This window comes from Felis catus, chromosome C1 (assembly GCF_018350175.1).
Source record: "Felis catus isolate Fca126 chromosome C1, F.catus_Fca126_mat1.0, whole genome shotgun sequence".
Lineage (NCBI taxonomy): Eukaryota > Metazoa > Chordata > Mammalia > Carnivora > Felidae > Felis > Felis catus.
The window spans coordinates 179,548,215-179,566,850 of NC_058375.1; the positions used below are offsets into that span (position 1 = coordinate 179,548,215).

Genomic DNA, 18,636 nt, shown 5'->3' on the forward strand with positions numbered 1-18,636 from the left:
AACTGTGGATGAAACAGAGAGTCAGATGCTTAACCGACTGAGCAACCCAGGAGCCCCAAGTGTTTGTGTTTTAATTTCATACTATTTTTGGATTTTCCCATACATAAAATTTACATTTCAGCATTTTAATCCTATGTTCACATATTATCATCCAATAAAATCATTTGTTATGTTTATTTGCTTGCTTGAATGTACTATAGTGGTACCCATAGTTCATGAAAATCTCCTTCCTGTGCTCCTTTATATTACCTATGTTGATGTATTTGCTAAAAATTATCTACTGTACTTTTTTATGAAGTATAGTTGATATACAATGTTAGTTTCAGGTGTACAACATAGTGATTCAACAATTCCATACATTATACTACGCTTACCATGATAAGGACAGTTAACCATCTATTACCATATAATGTTATTTCAGTATTATTGACTATGTTCCCTCTGCTAATTTTCATCCTATTCTAATTTTATGAAAATTCCCCAATTTTCATCTTTGTGACTTTGTTTTGTAATTAGAACTTTATACTTCTTAATCCCTTTCACCTATTTTACTCATCTACCCAACGCTCTCCCTTCTGGCAACCACCAGTTCTCTGTATTTATAGAGTTTGCTTGTTCTGTTTGCTTGTTCATTTGTTTTCTTTTTATTTCTTTTTCTTTTTCTTTTTTTAGGTTCCACATATAAATGAAATCATATGATATTTGTCTCTCTCTGGCTTATTTCAGTTCACATATTTCAGTTCCCTTTAGACCCATTGTGTTGCCCCAAATGGCAAGATCTCATTCTTTTTTATAACTCGGTAATACTCCATTGTATATATTTACCACATCTTTATACATTCATCTACTATGGGTCCCTATTTGCTTCCATGTCTTTGCAATTGTAAACAATGCTGCAAGAAACATAGGGATACATAAGTTTTTGAATTAGTGTTTTTGCTTTACTTGGGTAAATACTCAGTAGAATTACTGGGTCATAGGTTATTACTGGTTTTAATTTTTTAAGAAAACGCCATACTGTTTTCCACAGTGGCTGCACCAGTCACCAGTCATTCCCAACAACAGTGCATAAAGCTCCCCTTTTCTACAGGTCCTTGCCAACATTCATTATTTCTCGTGTTTTTGATTTTAGCCATCCTGACATGTGTGAGATGATCTCTCATTGAAGTTTTGACTTGGATTTTGCTGATTATTAGTTATGTTGAGCATCTTTTCATGTATCTGTTGGCTATCTGTATGTCTTCTTTGGAAAAATGTCTACTCAGATTTTCCCATTTTTAATCAGATTATCTGTTTGATGTTAAGTTGTGGAAGTTTTTATGTATTTGCTATATTAACCCTTTATCAGATACATAATAATTTACAAATATCTTCTCCCATTCAGTAGGTTGTCTTTTCATTTTGTTGATGGTTTCCTTCACTGTGCAAAACATTTTTATTTTGGTATACTTGCAACAGTTTATTTTTTTGCTTTTGTTTCCTTTGCCTTAGGAGACATAGATGGAAAATGTTGCTATGACCGATGCTTAAGGGATTACTCCCTATGTTATCTTGTAGGAGTTTTATGGTTTCAGGTCTCACATTTAGATCTCTAGTCTGTTTTGAGTTTATTTTTGTGTATGGTATAAGAAAGGATCTAGTTTCATTTTTTTATTTTTATTTTTTTGCATGTAGCTGTCTAGTTTTACAATACCATTTACTGAATATTCTTCATCATATATTCTCCAATGAAAACTGCACACCCCATTGTGTATTTTTTTCCTCCTTTGTCCTAGAAGAATTGACCATATAAGTGTGGATTTATTCTGGGCTTGCTATCCTATTCCACTGGTCTATGTATCTGTTTCGTGCTAGTACCATACTGTTTTGATTACTATAGCTTTGTAGTATATCTTGAATTCTGGAATAATGATACCTCCAGATTTTGTTGTTGTTACTCAAGATTGCTTTGGCTATTCAGGGTCTTTCATGATTCCATATGAACTTTAGAATTATTTGCTTCTAGTTCTGTGAAAAAATAATACTGGTATTTAATAGGGATTGCTATTGAATCTATACATTGCTTTAGGTAGTACGGACATATTAACAATATCAATTCTTCCAATCCGTGAGCATTTTTAAATTTTTTTTTAATGTTTATTTATTTTTGAGACAGAGAGAGACAGAGCATGAGCAGAGGAGGGGCAGAGAGAGAGGGAAGCACAGAATCTGAAACAGGCTCCAGGCTCTGAGCTGTCAGCAGAGAGCCCGACGCGGGGCTCGAACTCACGGACCTTGAGATCATGACCTGAGCCGAAGTCGGACGCTTAACTGACTGAGCCACCCAGGCGCCCCCATGAGCATTTTTAAAAAAAAACTTCAAAGTTTATTTTCAGAGCGTGTAAACGTGGAAGGGGCAAAGAGAGAGGGAGAGACATGGGGAGAGAGACAATCCCAAGAAGACTCTCCTGCATCAGTGCAGAGCCTGATGTGGGGCTTGAGCCCATGAGAACCATGAGATCATGACCTGAGCCAAAGTCAGATGCTGAACAGACTGAGTCATCCAGGGACTCCAAGCATTTTATTTTTTAAGGAACAGCATGAGCCCAATAGCTGGAGGTAACCCTACCAGAAATTTTACTCATTTAAAAAATATGGGAATGTTTAGTATTTAACTGAAAGTATTATTGGAATTAAATAAGTTAGTGGGGAAAAAAGAAACACATTTATGTGCTTAACACATAGTTAACATCAGAATCATTAATGGTTATTGTATTATTCTAATTGAATTTGTTTTTTTAATAGAAATAACTTTTAGCATTTCTGAGTTCTCAAATATTCTCTTTTCTTTTTTTAACCCTGACAAATGTTTGATATTTTAAGTGAGTGTAAGAGTTTTTAATTACTGTACATTTTTCTTCCTGTGTTGTATATGTTCTTCCAAGAGGGCACTGGTGACAGAAGTATAATGCTTGCCTTCTTTCTTTTTTCTTAAACCCATGTTTTATTTACTTAATGTTGTAGTTTTAAGTTTGATTCATCTTCTTTAGTTTCTGGGCTGGGGATAATGTGTCCAGAGCCAAGAAGTGCTAAGGACTCATTCCTGCTCTCAGTTCTCTCCAAGACCTTTCAGGACAGAGATGCTCATCTCATGACCTGTAAGGACTACGATTCAGGTCATATTTTCAATAATCCCACCCAAAGATCATATACCATGGGGAGAAAAGACAAGATTTTCATCAAAGCCTCAGTAGTGTTCATATTTTGAAATTTAATGTTTCATATTGTTGCTACACAATATTTTTCTCCTTATGATTCTGATCTATTTTAGATAATCTCAAATGTTTGAGTCACCAGATGACTAATTTGTACTTAATTATTATTGACTTGCAAACAGAAGAAGACAAATGATTCAAATATTAGATACTTCTTAGAATACAGGTTAACCTAAGGCAGTAGACATCTGTTGATGAGAAACGTTTTGTGAAAGCTAAAATGATATAATTCTTCATCTTAACAAGACTAAAAATAGTAATTAGCAACATTAAGTTTTGACCTTTTTTGTTTTATTTTGCGTAATGATTTTTTATTACAGTACAATTTATAAATATTATCATTATAGAATTTATAATATGGAAATTGCTAAGGCTGACAAGTACTGCAATTCAGCAGAATAGTCATTTGTGAATGAAAGGAATATTGATTCCTTGTGCTTTGAAGAGATTAACATAACAGAAAGCAAAAACATTGTGAAAATGAATAGTTCATCCACTCCCATACATTGTCTCATACATAAGACTCAAAATATATTTTGTTATTTGTTTGATTTTGTGAACCGACAGTAGTTGCTGTCTTGACTACTGATGCCAAGAATTTAGGGCTATAGCGATACCTTTAAATTCTCACTACTGAGTGGAAGAAATGTGTTAAAGCAGCCAAACTACAGTTATTTATTTCTATACTGATACATTTACTTCCTTGACTTGGGAGACACCTCCAAGAAAAGAAAAAAAAAACAAAAAAACAGGTGACCTCCTTGTCAATTGAAATTATGGGTAAAATAGCAGTTATATATATATATATATATATATATATATATATATATACACACACACACGCACATACACATATTATGCACATATTATATATACACATATATATGTATATATACATATTATATATACATATTATACATATACAATACATATACATATACAATATATACATATTATATACACACATATATTATATATGTGTATATATATATACAAGCATATATTATATATGTGTATATATATACACATATATTATATATCTACACATATATATTATATATACACATATATACACATGCATCCCCATGTGTATATATATACACATATATATTATATATACACATATATACACATCTGTCCCCATGTGTATATATAATATGTATATGTGTGTATATATATACATATATTATGTATATGTGTATATATATATATATGCACATATATATTGCAATGATAGTTTTTTAGGAGGAAGATGGCTTATTTATTAAATACACTCAATACAGGACTATATCCAACTAAGGATTTCTAGTGGCAAATAAAACCTGAATCTATGAGTCATGACTTTTTGGAGAATGTCATAGAAGCTATTACAAAGAGGTTAGCCAAAACAAAATTAGGGGACAGAGTCTCCACATAAGATGTCCATCACTTCTGACATCAATTTCAAAGTTTGGGGTTCCTGAAACTACCCTCAGGATTAATAATTGGTAAGTAGTACTCAGCTACACTCCTAGTTGCAGTTTTTCTTATAGGAAGGAGATACATATTAAATCAACCAAAAGGGGGCACCTGGGTGGCTCGGTTGGTTAAGCGTCCGACTTCGGCTCAGGTCATGATCTCACGGTCCGTGAGTTTGAGCCCCGCGTCGGGCTCTGTGCTGACAGCTCAGAGCCTGGAGCTTGTTTCCGATTCTGTGTTTCCCTCTCTCTCTGGCCCTCCCCCGTTCATGCTCTGTCTCTCTCTGTCTCAAAAATAATTAAATGTTAAAAAAAATAAATAAATCAACCAAAAGAAGAGACACAAAAGGTAGGTTTCAGGAGGGATCTAAATACTGGCATTTCCAGTTGTCTATTCCCCATTGATCATGCACAGTAGTAACTCCTCTTGGCCACAATGTGTGACAAAATGTATAGTGTTGCCAGCCAGGGAAGCTCGCTTGAGCCTTTGGTATCCAGAGGTTATTGGGCTTCAATCACGTTTCCCTTGTGGCTGACCTTTAGTCTTCAGCCCCTCCTGGAAGTCAGGACAATACTTTTTAGTCTCAAGTTTCTCCAGAGATCAGAAATATTAACACATGGTCTAAACCCCCATAATAAGTCACATTGTTAGCTCAGTAGCCAAACACCCAGGCACATATAAGATCATGACTCTCACTTTGAAGCTTTAAGTTAAAGTTTCTCCTCATCTCTTGTCCTATGCTTCAAAATAAAAGCTGCGTGGTTTATGGCCTGTGCTGCTAGCTGCCATGAGATTCAGACATTGCTTCTGAGTGTAGGGAGGATTTAACCAGCAGATGTGATTATGTTAAATAAAAGACTTGGCAGATCATTTTTTTTAATGTTTGTTTATTTTTGAGAGACAGAGAGAGACAGAGTATGAGTAGGGGAGGGGCAGAGAAAGAGAGGGAGACACAGAATCCAGAGCAGGCTCCAGGCTCTGAGCTGTCAGCACAGAGCCCCATGCAGGGTTCAAACCCAAGAACTGCAAGATCATGGCCTGAGCTGAAGTCGGCGCTCAAGGCGCCCCTTGATCTTCTTGCTTAGATGGCAGTAATACCGTACATGCCCAGTACTTTCGGGCAACCATCCTATTCTCATCTTGCTACAATGTGTGGTTCCAGAAGTCCTTAAGATGTAGTGTGGGATTTCGCAAGAGTTATGTATGAACAAAGAATCATTCTGTGATATTAAACAACTATTTTCAAGGTAGAAAAACTGAAAGTATCTTATTTAACAGTTTATTATCTTTTTTCATAACTTGAAAATATTTAAAATATACCATCGTCTGTCTTCTATTTTTACTCTTCTATTTTCACTCTTGCTCCAGGCTCTTCAAATGTTAGGGATTGGACCGTTTCTAATTATGAACACTGGAGAAACCTATGCACATGTAAATGGAAACCTGTAGAGAGGCAAGCCCAAAACTAAGAAGTTGTCCACATTTCCATTAAGATTTTAATGGGTTAAAAAAATCTTTGGCGTTCTCTTAAAATCTTATGTATTAGTGAAAATGACTGCTTGAAGTCATTGATGAGTTTCTTAAAATTTCACTGGTTGAACCATAAAACATAAAGAAGCAAAAAATACCAAGTTTCAAGTAGGGAAGGTATAGTATCCCTTCACACAGGGCCATCTGCATAGGTGTGACCTGTGCTGATATACGAGGCCCCACTCTTGATTTAAGGATTTGCTGCTATCATCTTAGATTCTTAGAAAAATTTTGAATAAGGACCCACCATTTTCATTTTCACTGGGCCCTATAGATTATGTAGCCTGTCCTAGTTCCTGTTAGAGTATATTTTAAAGACAGGAATTACATAATTTAGGAACACATTCATATGTCATGTAGACAATCTGTACAGACATAATTGTTATACGATTCATGTACTACAACTTTATAATTGACTTCTGATGGTCAGTGATTCAGGATAGTGTTTATACCTGTGAGGGATGGCAAGGATATAAACTGGAGGGTATACACGGAGTTTCAAAGCTATAAATAATACTCTATTTCTCTGGCTGAGTGCAAAGATTTAGTTTTTGGTATTACCAATATGAAATGTGACATATATATGTATATATGTACATGATGCATTTCACAGTAAACAACTAAAAAGTATAAACATAATATAGATTACCGAAATAATAAAATGCAAGGGAAAATGTAAAAGACAAATTGGGAAAAGATAATTTCAATATACATGCAAAAGAGTTATTACTTACATTACTGTATGCACAAATCTTATATAAGAAGAAATCTAAATGAAATAGTGTAGCAGGATATAGGCAGATCATTTCAAGAATTGAACTGTAATTGAATAACTGTAATTGGATAAGATACAGATATTCATTATAAAAATAGTGACATAAATTTAAATAGGATTCTATTTTTGCCTATCTAATGAGAAATTTCATATTAAATAAGTACCTGAAATTTATAAAGATATAAAATGTGAACACTCTAATATACACACTATCGGTATAAATTGGCATGGTCTTTTTAAAGGCCAATATAACAATATGTTAAAGCTCTTTAAATATTTTTTTTAGTGTTTATTTATTGAGACAGAGTGCAAGTGAGGGAGAAAGAGGAGAGACAATCTCAAGCAGGCTCCACACTGTCAATGCAGAGCCCAACATGGGGCTCGAACCCATGACCCACGAGATCATGACCTGAGCCAAAATCAAGACAAGAGTTGGACGCTCACTGACTGAGCCACCCAGGTGCCCTGTGTTAAAACTCTTAAAATGTGATTAACATTTTTGAGAAATATGTATAAATATTTTTTTAAATAAAACTTATAATTTCATTAAAATAAACTAAAATCAATATAAATTGATTGTCTCATAATAGGTTACAGGCTAAGTAAGGTGATTATGTGTTATTTGTAGGGGATAATAACCAGCTAGTAAAATTTCATCATAGAAACAAGTGGTAAATTGATCAACACTCAAAATAGCTAGTGGTTAATTTCTATGGATGAAAGCTAGACAGAGATATCATTTGGTAGTTAGTGAATTCATATAATTTTCAAATTTTCATCAAACAATATATTACAGGGGTGCCTGGGTGGCTCCGTCGGTTAAGCGTCCGACTTCAGCTCAGGTCATGATCTCACAGTTGGTGAGTTTGAGCCCCACGTCGGGCTCTGTGCTGACAGCCTGGAGCCTGCTTCAGATTCTGTGTCTCCCTCTCTCTCTGCCCCTTCCCTGCTCATGCTCTGTCTCTCTCTGTCTGAAAAATAAATAAATATTAAACAAAATTTTCAAAACCATATATTACATTGCTGTGAAGTTTCTTGCCTTTTTTCCCCCAGCAAGTCTTCATTTTTTGTGTGTAACCAAGCAAATATTTCAGAGACTTTTCCAAAGGTTTTTGAGTGTTTGCTCTTTTTTTCGTTTCGTAGTTTCCAAAGGCTCATGTCCATTGAAGGGTTTCTTTTTCTTAAACTTGTCAAATGGAAGCATCCCATTTTGCTATATTGCAAAGCACTGGTAAGAAACATCCAGAGCAGCTCTCCATCCATCCATATAACCCAGCACACATGCAATGCAAATGATTGGAGAATACAAAGAGTCATTAGCTTACTTAATCATCACATCCTTTAAAATTGTTCTATTTTCACAGTTACATTTGGCATCATTCTCTCTGGTAGGTAACATTGTTAACCATGTGTGAAGGGAAGACAATTATTTTTTTTTTATTTACCAGTTAGCAAGAAAAATAAAACAAAACTGTCAAGCCAATACAAACATGGCCCTATTCTTTAAACTATATAGGGGGTGAAGGATACTAGTTTTGCAGAATCCAAATCTGTCGTGGAAGCAATGCATGTAAGAAGTTGTAGGTTCACAATTATGGGTGTTAGCATCAAGAAACCAAACTGAGTTCTTATAGGTTCCCTCTCCCTCTCTCTCTCTTTCCAATAGAGTTAATATTTGTGGAATCCTTCGTTTACACTCTAATATAAATAGATATTTGCATATGAAATATAAATCTCATAACACATATATGTATATACAATTAAGTCTCTTACTTAAAGATATTTACCCATATACTGTAGCTTTATATTGTTTGTCGGTCCATGCCTATAACCTGGAATTTACTTCCATAGCTCTAGCTGCAAATAGGTATTGCCACAGGATTAAAAAAGAAAATGTGTTTAAAGAATTGTTCCTTAGCAATTAAAATGGAGGAAAATTATAACATATTTAACTGTATTGAAGGCTGTAAAATTATATGCTAGTGATTCACATATTTTTTATTTTCTACAGGTATTAAACTCTATTCTTAGAAGCAAATATGCAGTTAATCTATCATGAGCCCTGGCTTAGTAGTTCTTTCCTACAGACTGCCAATACTCTCAAGTTGACATTCAATAAAGCAGTAGTTAGTGCAGCAACAGATTTGGTATTGCTTTAGTAAGTGTACATATAGCATTTGAACAAATTGACAGTTTGACTTAAAGTCCTAAAAGTTTGATTCACTGTTAATTGTGTTTCAATCAGTGGGGACTTGTTAAGGAAAAAAGTGCCACATTCAAAAGCAATCTATTCCAACCTCAGTAAACTTTAAAGAGGTTTGTGCACCTGAAGCATTTCAGAGTTTCTGCATATTCCATTTGTGCACTCTTTTTTTGACTTATTTTTTCACATGCCAGCCACATTCATCTGATGATCATATCGTTTTTTATTCTTAACCAATGAACTTGGAATTAAACCTCTATTTGACAATAATATGAGATTTCCCATGAGTGGCCTGACTAGGTAGAACTGTGTTCAAGAACTCAGAGCAAAGTTTTAAAAATTGGGTAGTTAACAGATGGCAGTTAATTTTATATTTTTTGTTCTATTTAATACATCAATAGCATTATTTTTTTAAGAAAGTAAAATGATAAATTCCTAAGAAATAGACCCGTTTTTCAGGCTCGAATATCCCTAAAGATACTGTGTTAAGTAAACATCATTCCCATGACATAACATACTGCTATTAATTTTGGCCAGCCTTCTGGCATTAAGGTGAGTGTACTTTACATTCTCCTAAATTTCGAGTATTCTTATTCAATCCACTGTGATAGTTTAGGATAGGATAAGTTTTTATAATCCTCTCTGAAAATGCCTAACACATTTATCTCATTTTAGATTTGTTAATAAGTGTTGGCAGTGATATCCACAAAATAGAAAAATATATTTAAGTAAGGATTTGTTCTTATCTATGACATAGATTTTTGTTCATCTCTTGGAATATTAATCAGCCTTGGGTTAAAAATAAATTGTATCCTTACCAGAGTAAACTGTATAGAGCTTTTCTTTTTTAATTAATTTATTTTGAGAGGTGGGGGGGGGGGTGGAGAGCAGAGACAGAAGGAGAGAGGAGAGAAAGAATCCCAAGCAGGCTCTGCACTGTGAGCACAGAACCTGACATGAGGCTTGAGCTCATGAACCGTGAGATCATGGCTTAAGCTGAAACCAAGAGTCTGATGCTTAACTGACTGAGCCATCCAGGTGCCCCTAGAGTTTTTCTAAATAAGAGTTTTTAAATGAAGCAATGTAGTCATGAGCATATGTTGTACATTAAAATACACATTCCTCACTATTTTTAGCTGAAGTGGAGTAACACCTAAAGGGAATCTGTCAAAGGTAAACAACTCAGATAAAGATAAATCAATTTGGAAGAGGCCAATTATAAAACATATGTTATTTTATTTAAGGCACTTTTTCTTCTCTCGTGTATGAGAATAGTAGACTTCTAACCATGCTCCATTGTTAGGCTGACCATGTATCATGGTTTATCATGGCAATCCTGGGTTGAGCTTGATGTCTTTGAGTTCCCTTTTATCTCAAAAGTTTTCCTGTTTAATTTATAAATTATGTGGTCATCCTAGCTACATGTAATAGGGACCGGCAGAAAAGAAATGATGTACTAGCCAAAACACAGCAAAGCAACTAGAAAGCAGAAGGGTTAGGAACATGTTTGTGAACAGGGCAGATAGTATACTTTCACAATTTCACTAGAGTATTATGTATCAGTCCAGAAATACTACGTGAAAAACCAATGTGTCAAAATAAGATTCTCTAATATGTCATACCAAATTAAGCTTTGGAAAAAAAATCACGACATATATTATCATAGTAAATTTTCAGAGAATAATTTAGAAAATTAAAAAAAAAATAAATGAATTACATTTTTCAAATTTCTTTAACACAGCATTCCTTGGATGTTTATGACCATCAACAATTACTTCTTATATAATATGAACTAATGTCTATAAGAAATAATATTTTGGAACTATGGTTATTATATCATTTGTTATCCAAACCTGGATACTTGTGAGAGGGTATGCATCACTATTAAACTGGGAGAACAGTGTAAATGGGCATTTTCAAGAATAAACCAGAAACAGTTTGGGAATGATCCTGGAATTAAGATCACCCTATACATTGTCCATGTAAACAAGGTCACTGAATCATTGCCTTACTATCAATATTGAATATAATGACCAAACCAATGGATAAACTCACCATTAGTCGTTAAGTAGTACCTGGTCGTCACTTATATGCAGTATGGTATAAATAGAGATGGGATCCTCATTCCTGTTGCAGAGTGGTAGAAATTGAGAGAGAATAAGGCTAAGGCATTTTTTTTTTTTTTTTCAGCCAACAGTTGGCCTGGGCAGTGTAAGCTGGGGAATTCATGTGATAATAGTTTAATAAAACAATAGGAAGATTTTAATGCCATATGAAATGAGTAGTCAACGAAATCTCAAAATAAATTCAGTAATTTGAAAGGTGTTAACATGTTACATATTCTTAAATGTAACTAAATTGCATATTCTGAATATGTATACATAGCAAGCAAATGTTTTAAAGGTATTATATAGGTGAGGCAAGATGGCGGCTTAGGAGGACGCTGGGCTCACCGCACGTCCTGCTGATCACTTAGATTCCACTTACACCTGCCTAAATAACCCAGAAAAACACCAGAGGATTAGCAGAATGGAGTCGCCGGAGCCAAACGCAGACGAGAGGCCCACAGAAGAGGGTAGGAAGGGCGGCGAGGCGGTGCGCGCTACAGGGACTGGTGGGAGGGAGCCGGGGCGGAGGGGCGGCTCTCCGGCCAAGCAGAGCCCCCGAGTCTGGCTTGCAAAAGCCGAGGGGCCTGAGGGACTGTGTTCCCACAACAAGCGCGACTTAGCGTCTGGGAGGTCATAAGTTAACAGCTCTGCTCGGAAAGCGGGAAGGCTGGAGGACAAAGGGAGGGAGAGTTGCTGAGCCCCCTGATGACAGAGCTCAGTTTGGTGGGGAACAAAGGCGCTCGCCAGCACCATCTCCCCCGCCCATCCACCAGGCAAAATCCCAAAGAAAACCAGTTCCTGCCAGGGAACTTGCTCCCTCCATGCAAACACCCAACTCTGTGCTTCTGCGGAGCCAAACCTCCAGCAGCGGATCTGACTCCCTCCCGCTGCCACAGGGCCCCTCCTGAAGTGGATCACCTAAGGAGAAGCGATCTAAGCCTGCCCCTCCTGCCCCTGTGCACCTTGCCTACCCACCCCAGCTAATACGCCAGATCCCCAGCATCACAAGCCTGGCAGTGTGCAAGTAGCCCAGACGGGCCACACCACCCCACAGTGAATCCCGCCCCTAGGAGAGGGGAAGAGAAGGCACACACCAGTCTGACTGTGGCCCCAGCGGTAGGCTGGGGGCAGACATCAGGTCTGACTGCGGCCCCGCCCACCAACTCCAGTTATACACCACAGCACAGGGGAAGTGCCCTGCAGGTCCTCACCATGCCAGGGACTATCCAAAATGACCAAGCAGAAGAATTCCCCTCAGAAGAATCTCCAGGAAATAACAATAGCTAATGAGCTGATCAAAAAGGATTTAAATAATATAACAGAAAGTGAATTTAGAATAATAGTCATAAAATTAATCGCTGGGCTTGAAAACAGTATACAGGACAGCAGAGAATCTCTTGCTACAGAGATCAAGGGACTAAGGAACAGTCACGAGGAGCTGAAAAACGCTTTAAACGAAATGCATAACAAAATGGAAACCACCACAGCTCGGCTTGAAGAGGCAGAGGAGAGAATAGGTGAACTAGAAGATAAAGTTATGGAAAAAGAGGAAGCTGAGAAAAAGATAAAAAAATCCAGGAGTATGAGGGGCAAATTAGAGAACTAAGTGATACACTAAAAAGGAATAATATACGCATAATTGGTATCCCAGAGGAGGAAGAGAGAGGGAAAGGTGCTGAAGGGGTACTTGAAGAAATAATAGCTGAGAACTTCCCTGAACTGGGGAAGGAAAAAGGCATTGAAATCCAAGAGGCACAGAGAACTCCCTTCAGACGTAACTTGAATCGATCTTCTGCAAGACATATCATAGTGAAACTGGCAAAATACAAGGATAAAGAGAAAATTCTGAAAGCAGCAAGGGGTAAACGTGCCTTAACTTATAAAGGGAGACCTATAAGACTCGTGACTGATCTCTCTTTTGAAACTTGGCAGGCCAGAAAGAATTGGCACGAGATTTTCAGGGTGCTAGACAGAAAAAATATGCAGCCGAGAATCCTTTATCCAGCAAGTCTGTCATTTAGAATAGAAGGAGAGATAAAGGTCTTCCCAAACAAACAAAAACTGAAGGAATTTGTCACCACTAAACCAGCCCTACAAGAGATCCTAAGGGGGACCCTGTGAGACAAAGTCCCAGAGACATCACTACAAGCATAAAACATACAGACATCACAATGACTCTAAACCCGTATCTTTCTATAGTAACACTGAATGTAAATGGATTAAATGCGCCAACCAAAAGACATAGGGTATCAGAATGGATAAAAAAAACAAGACCCATCTATTTGCTGTCTACAAGAGACACATTTTAGACCTGAGGACACCTTTAGATTGAGAGTGAGGGGATGGAGAACTATTTATCATGCGACTGGAAGCCAAAAGAAAGCTGGAGTAGCCATACTTATATCAGACAAACTAGACTTTAAATTAAAGGCTGTAACAAGAGATGAAGAAGGACATTATATAATAGTTACAGGGTCTATCCATCAGGAAGAGCTAACAATTATAAATGTCTATGCGCCGAATACCGGAGCCCCCAAATATATAAAACAATTACTCATAAACATAAGCAACCTTATTGATAAGAATGTGGTAATTGCAGGGGACTTTAACACCCCACTTACAGAAATGGATAGATCATCTAGACACACGGTCAATAAAGAAACAAGGGCCCTGAATGAGACATTGGATCAGATGGACTTGACAGATATATTTAGAACTCTACATCCCAAAGCAACAGAATATACTTTCTTCTCGAGTGCACATGGAATATTCTCCAAGATAGATCATATACTGGGTCACAAAACAGCCCTTCATAAGTTTACAAGAATTGAAATTATACCATGCATACTTTCAGACCACAATGCTATGAAGCTTGAAATCAACCACAGAAAAAGTCTGGAAAACCTCCAAAAGCATGGAGGTTAAAGGACACCCTACTAACGAATGAGTGGGTCAACCAGACAATTAGAGAAGAAATTAAAAAATATATGGAAACAAACGAAAATGAAAATACAACAATCCAAACGCTTTGGGATGCAGCGAAGGCAGTCCTGAGAGGAAAATACATTGCAATCCAGGCCTATCTCAAGAAACAAGAAAAATCCCAAATACAAAATCTAACAGCACACCTAAAGGAACTAGAAGCAGAACAGCAAAGGCAGCCTAAGCCCAGCAGAAGAAGAGAAATAATAAAGATCAGAGCAGAAATAAACAATATAGAATCTAAAAAAACTGTAGAGCAGATCAACGAAACCAAGAGTTGGTTTTTTGAAAAAATAAACAGAATTGACAAACCTCTAGCCAGGCTTCTCAAAAAGAAAAGGGAGATGACCCAAATAGATAAAATCATGAATGAAAATGGAATTATACAACCAATCCCTCAGAGATACAAACAATTATCAGGGAATACTATGAAAAATTATATGTCAACAAATTGGACAACCTGGAAGAAATGGACAAATTCCTGAACACCCACACGCTTCCAAAACTCAATCAGGAGGAAATAGAAAGCTTGAACAGACCCATAACCAGCGAAGAAATTGAATCGGTTATCAAAAATCTCCCAACAAATAAGAGTCCAGGACCAGATGGCTTCCCAGGGGAGTTCTACCAGACGTTTAAGGCAGAGATAATACCTATCCTTCTCAAGCTATTCCAAGAAATAGAAAGGGAAGGAAAACTTCCAGACTCATTCTATGAAGCCAGTATTACTTTGATTCCTAAACCAGACAGAGACCCAGTCAAAAAAGAGAACTACAGACCAATATTCCTGATGAATATGGATGCAAAAATTCTCAATAAGATACTAGCAAATCGAATTCAATGGCATATAAAAAGAATTATTCACCATGATCAAGTGGGATTCATTCCTGGGATGCAGGGCTGGTTCAACATTCGCAAATCAATCAATGTGATACATCACATTAACAAAAAAAAGAAGAACCATATGATCCTGTCAATCGATGCAGAAAAGGCCTTTGACAAAATCCAGCACCCTTTCTTAATAAAAACCCTTGAGAAAGTCGGGATAGAAGGAACATACTTAAAGATCATAAAAGCCATTTATGAAAAGCCCACAGCTAACATCATCCTCAGCGGGGAAAAACTGAGAGCTTTTTCCCTGAGATCAGGAACACGACAAGGATGCCCACTCTCACCGCTGCTGTTTAACATAGTGCTGGGTGTTCTAGCATCAGCAATCAGACAACAAAAGGAAATCAAAGGCATCAAAATTGGCAAAGATGAAGTCAAGCTTTCGCTTTTTGCAGATGACATGATATTATACATAGAAAATCCGATAGACTCCACCAAAAGTCTACTAGAACTGATACATGAATTTAGCAATGTTGCAGGATACAAAATCAATGTACAGAAATCAGTTGCATTCTTATACACTAACAATGAAGCAACAGAAAGACAAATAAAGAAACTGATCCCATTCACAATTGCACCAAGAAGCATAAAATACCTAGGAATAAATCTAACCAAAGATGTAAAGGATCTGAATGCTGAAAACTATAGAAAGCTTATGAAGGAAATTGAAGAAGATTTAAAGAAATGGAAAGACATTCCCTGCTCATGGATTGGAAAAATAAATATTGTCAAAATGTCAATACTACCCAAAGCTATCTACACATTCAATGCAATCCCAATCAAAATTGCACCAGCATTCTTCTCGAAACTAGAACAAGCAATCCTAAAATTCATATGGAACCACAAAAGGCCCCGAATAGCCAAAGGAATTTTGAAGAAGAAGACCAAGGCAGGAGGCATCACAATCCCAGATTTAGCCTCTACTACAAAGCTGTCATCATCAAGACAGCATGGTATTGGCACAAAAACAGACACATAGACCAATGGAATAGAATAGAAACCCCAGAACTAGACCCACACACGTATGGCCAACTCATCTTTGACAAAGCAGGAAAGAACATCCAATGGAAAAAAGACAGCCTCTTTAACAAATGGTGCTGGGAGAACTGGACAGCAACATGCAGAAGGTTGAAACTAGACCACTTCCTCACACCATTCACAAAAATAAACTCAAAATGGATAAAGGACCTAAATGTGAGACAGGAAACCATCAAAACCTTAGAGGAGAAAGCAGGAAAAGACCTCTCTGACCTCAGCCGTAGCAATCTCTTACTCGACACATCCCCAAAGGCAAGGGAATTAAAAGCAAAAGTGAATTACTGGGACCTTATGAAGATAAAAAGCTTCTGCACAGCAAAGGAAACAACCAACAAAACTAAAAGGCAACCAACAGAATGGGAAAAGATATTCGCCAATGACATATCAGACAAAGGGCTAGTATCCAAAATCTATAAAGAGCTCACCAAATTCCACACCTGAAAAACAAATAACCCAGTGAAGAAATGGGCAGAAAACATGAATAGACACTTCTCTAAAGAAGACATCCGGATGGCCAACAGGCACATGAAAAGATGTTCAGCGTCGCTCCTTATCAGGGAAATACAAATCAAAACCACATTCAGATATCATCTCACGCCAGTCAGAGTGGCCAAAATGAACAAATCAGGAGACTATAGATGCTGGAGAGGATGTGGAGAAACGGGAACCCTCTTGCACTGTTGGTGGGAATGCAAATTGGTGCAGCCACTCTGGAAAGCAGTGTGGAGGTTCCTCAGAAAATTAAAAATAGACCTACCCTATGACCCAGCAATAGCACTGCTAGGAATTGACCCAAGGGATACAGGAGTACTGATGCATAGGGCCACTTGTACCCCAATGTTCATAGCAGCACTCTCAACAATAGCCAAAGTATGGAAAGATCCTAAATGTCCATCAACTGATGAATGGATAAAGAAATTGTGGTTTATATACACAATGGAATATTACGTGACAATGAGAAGAAATGAAATATGGCCTTTTGTAGCAACGTGGATGGAGTTGGAGAGTGTGATGCTAAGTGAAATAAGCCATACAGAGAAAGACAGATACCATATGGTTTCACTCTTATGTGGATCCTGAGAAACTTAACAGGAACCCATGGCGGAGGGGTAGAAAAAAAAAAAGAGGTTAGAGTGGGAGAGAGCCAAAGCATAAGAGACTGTTAAAAACTGAGAACAAACTGAGGGTTGATGGGGGGTGGGAGGGAGGGGAGGGTGGGTGATCGGTATTGAGGAGGGCACCTTTTGGGATGAGCACTGGGTGTTGTATGGAAACCAATTTGTCAATAAATTTCATATATAAAAAAAAAGAAAACAGAAACTTGCAATGAAAAAGAAAAATAGCTACAGATATAACAGATTTTAAGTAAAAAATATTATGAGTAACTATGTCAGAATATAATTGGTAATTTACAAGATCTTAGCACAAACTACTTGGAAAAATACAAAGGGCCCAAATTAGAAAAATTGAATAGGTCAATAAGCAGTAGAGACATTTAATGGTTGTAAAAGACCTCCCTGCCACCAAAACTTTGTAGCCCTTGGTCTCTTTCACATGGAATTTCTACTAAATTTTCAAGGAAATATTAATCTTACAATTTTTTTTTCCAGAAAAGAAGCAGTTCAGCTTATTTAATGAGATTAGTGCAATCTTGATTCCAGTATCAGATAAAAGCAATAAAAATATTATAAGCCAAAAAAAGGTATTATATATAAGTATATATAAGTATATATATAAGTTTATATATATATAAGTATATATATAAGTATATATATATATATATAAGTATATATATATGTTTATATATATATAAGTATATATATAAGTATATACATGTATATATATATGTGTGTATATATATATATATATATATATATATATATATATATATATATAAACTAACTTGCCTAAAATATTCACGAAAGGATTTGAAGTTAAAAGAATAAGAAAATTATTAGAAGTCAGAAGTTTTTCAGATTATGGTACCTTCATTAACTCATAGTCCTAATTTAACCTAGTTAAATATGGTGATGAGGCTTACATTAAGGCAGTCTGAAATCTAATTTTCTAACTTCATAGATGATTATTTCATCCCAGGCCAGTTAATAGAGTGAAAAAAAAAAAATCAGAGCACTGGTAGTGAGTCATAAAGCATTTGAAGTCACAACACAGCACAAGGATCCATGATGGAATGGGAGAGGGGGGGACATAAAAGAAAAAGTAAAAATGGAGAAAAGAAAGTAGCATACCTAAATCTAAACCTAAGTGCTTACAGAATGATGACATTCAAAGTAATTTTTCTTGACTCCTGTAATTGAACATATGATGAATTCTTGAAGATTGACCAGTCATTACGAGTTATTTTCCACTGGTCTCTTTAGTTTTACCCCTTTCCCA

The 18,636-nt window shown here is 36.4% G+C and overlaps 1 long non-coding RNA gene across 2 annotated transcripts; it reads right to left on the reverse strand.

The window, feature by feature from the left end:
* Nucleotides 1-8,192: 8,192 nt before the first annotated feature.
* Nucleotides 8,193-18,376, reverse strand: LOC109503164. 2 transcript variants are annotated; one of them, XR_002745056.2, is made up of 3 exons: nt 18,281-18,376; nt 11,276-11,347; nt 8,193-8,270 (listed from the first exon to the last, which is right to left on the reverse strand). It is a non-coding gene; the product is annotated as an uncharacterized LOC109503164 (long non-coding RNA). The 2 variants fall into 2 exon arrangements; XR_006583447.1 differs by having other exon boundaries at nt 8,193-8,874.
* Between the last annotated feature and the right edge of the window lie 260 nt (nt 18,377-18,636).